General features: G+C 59.4%; 1 pseudogene; it reads right to left on the bottom strand.

Moving 5' to 3' along the window:
* LOC126429596 (large subunit ribosomal RNA) overlaps positions 1-2,500 on the bottom strand; it is a 7,756-nt pseudogene that overhangs the window by 3,708 nt on the left and 1,548 nt on the right.

Here is a 2,500-nt window from a genome sequence, read left to right as displayed (position 1 = left end):
AATGGCAGCAGCTCATCGGCCAGACCCTCCCCACGCGGAGGTCGAGACCTGACACGTGGTGGAGAGAAGAGGTCTGTCCAAAACTCAATCAGCCCTGGGATGGATGGTGGCTGATGCAAGAGTGTGCCATCAAGAAGTCCGTTGATACAGCGTGCTCCGTTCTTCTTGAAAGCACGCTGAACCACCGCATACTCCCATCTCCTGCGTGCACGCTTCCGCTCTGGGGGCTGTTGGGTCCGCACACTCGCAGCTTGGTGGATGGCTGGCTCCCTGCTGCCTACTTCGTCAAGAGCAGACAACAACATAGCCTGGATTGTTTCACGGCTAGTGGTGGGACCCAGAGCCACGAGATCATCAAGCGAGCGGAATCGGCGGTCTGATTGGGGGAGTTCTGCTACAAATGACCAGATGGCTAGGTCAACATCTTCCCCACAAGGTGGAGACTGTGGCAAAGAATGACTGACTGCAGGCTCGCTAGGAGGACCCCGAGGGCCGCGATCCATGCCAGCAAGCTCGGTGACAAACTTCGCCACCATGTCTTTGTAGGGCTGCGCTCTACGCTGACATTTAATTGACTCCAGCGTACGCTCGGGGAAGGCCTTTGCAAGCTCCTGGTTTAAAAATCTGCAACCCTGGGTGGCAAGAGTCGCTTCTGCATGGGCCAGACGCAGGAGCTCTTCCTGGGACCACCTGGCCTTCTTCCTCTCGGTCTTGATCTCAGCATTAGCAGCAGTCGGATGGGCGCGACGCCGATGGACACCAAGTCCGGTCTTGGTGGAGAAGGACCGCATACAGTCAGGGCAGATGGCGGGGAGCAGCGCTCGACCCGCACCGGTTGGCTGGTTGGCTGGCTCATCAGCTGGCACAGGCGCTCCAGCGGGAGGCCTGGTACCACGTTCGCTTCTATTAGTTGCACCAGCTGTAACAAAGGCAGGGGGGGAGGTAACCCCCAAGCCCGAAAAGCACCCTGCTCTGTCGGTCGGGATACTGGAAAGGTACACCTACGTGAAACCTTTCACAGCACCCTCACGACTCCCGCCACTTGAAGGCCAGAGCTAGGATTTCCCACCGAGAGGCTAATTGAACCATCATCCACCCGACATCACAAGGATGCTGAGGGGTGAATCGAGAGGGTCCATATATTACGCATCAGGTGGGCTTTGGGAGTCCATAGTCATAGTTACTCCCGCCGTTTACCCGCGCTTGCTTGAATTTCTTCACGTTGACATTCAGAGCACTGGGCAGAAATCACATTGCGTCAACACCCGCTAGGGCCATCGCAATGCTTTGTTTTAATTAGACAGTCGGATTCCCCCAGTCCGTGCCAGTTCTGAGTTGATCGTTGAATGGCGGCCGAAGAGAATCCGCGCACCCGCGCGCCCCCGGAGGAGCACGCTAAGGCGGACGCGGCCTCGCAGCAAGGAAGATCCGTGGGAGGCCAAGGCACGGGACCGAGCTCGGATCCTGCACGCAGGTTGAAGCACCGGGGCGCGAACGCCGCGCAGGCGCGCGCATCCTGCACCGCCGGCCAGCACGAGGCCGACCAACGGCGAGAGCAGACCACGCCCGCGCTAAACGCCCGCACTTACCGGCACCCCTACGGCACTCACCTCGCCCAGGCCCGGCACGTTAGCGCTGACCCACTTCCCGACCAAGCCCGACACGCCCCGATCCTCAGAGCCAATCCTTATCCCGAAGTTACGGATCCAATTTGCCGACTTCCCTTACCTACATTATTCTATCGACTAGAGGCTCTTCACCTTGGAGACCTGCTGCGGATATGGGTACGAACCGGCGCGACACCTCCACGTGGCCCTCTCCCGGATTTTCAAGGTCCGAGGGGAAGATCGGGACACCGCCGCAACTGCGGTGCTCTTCGCGTTCCAAACCCTATCTCCCTGCTAGAGGATTCCAGGGAACTCGAACGCTCATGCAGAAAAGAAAACTCTTCCCCGATCTCCCGACGGCGTCTCCGGGTCCTTTTGGGTTACCCCGACGAGCATCTCTAAAAGAGGGGCCCGACTTGTATCGGTTCCGCTGCCGGGTTCCGGAATAGGAACCGGATTCCCTTTCGCCCAACGGGGGCCAGCACAAAGCGCATCATGCTATGACGGCCCCCATCAACATCGGATTTCTCCTAGGGCTTAGGATCGACTGACTCGTGTGCAACGGCTGTTCACACGAAACCCTTCTCCGCGTCAGCCCTCCAGGGCCTCGCTGGAGTATTTGCTACTACCACCAAGATCTGCACCGACGGCGGCTCCAGGCAGGCTCACGCCCAGACCCTTCTGCGCCCACCGCCGCGACCCTCCTACTCGTCAGGGCTTCGCGGCCGGCCGCAAGGACCGGCCATGACTGCCAGACTGACGGCCGAGTATAGGCACGACGCTTCAGCGCCATCCATTTTCAGGGCTAGTTGCTTCGGCAGGTGAGTTGTTACACACTCCTTAGCGGATTCCGACTTCCATGGCCACCGTCCTGCTGTCTTAAGCAACCAACG

The sequence above is a fragment of the Schistocerca serialis genome, unplaced genomic scaffold (assembly GCF_023864345.2).
Source record: "Schistocerca serialis cubense isolate TAMUIC-IGC-003099 unplaced genomic scaffold, iqSchSeri2.2 HiC_scaffold_1026, whole genome shotgun sequence".
Lineage (NCBI taxonomy): Eukaryota > Metazoa > Arthropoda > Insecta > Orthoptera > Acrididae > Schistocerca > Schistocerca serialis.
The sequence above is the reverse complement of the archived record's forward strand: the minus strand, read 5'-3'. Positions and strand labels throughout refer to the sequence as shown.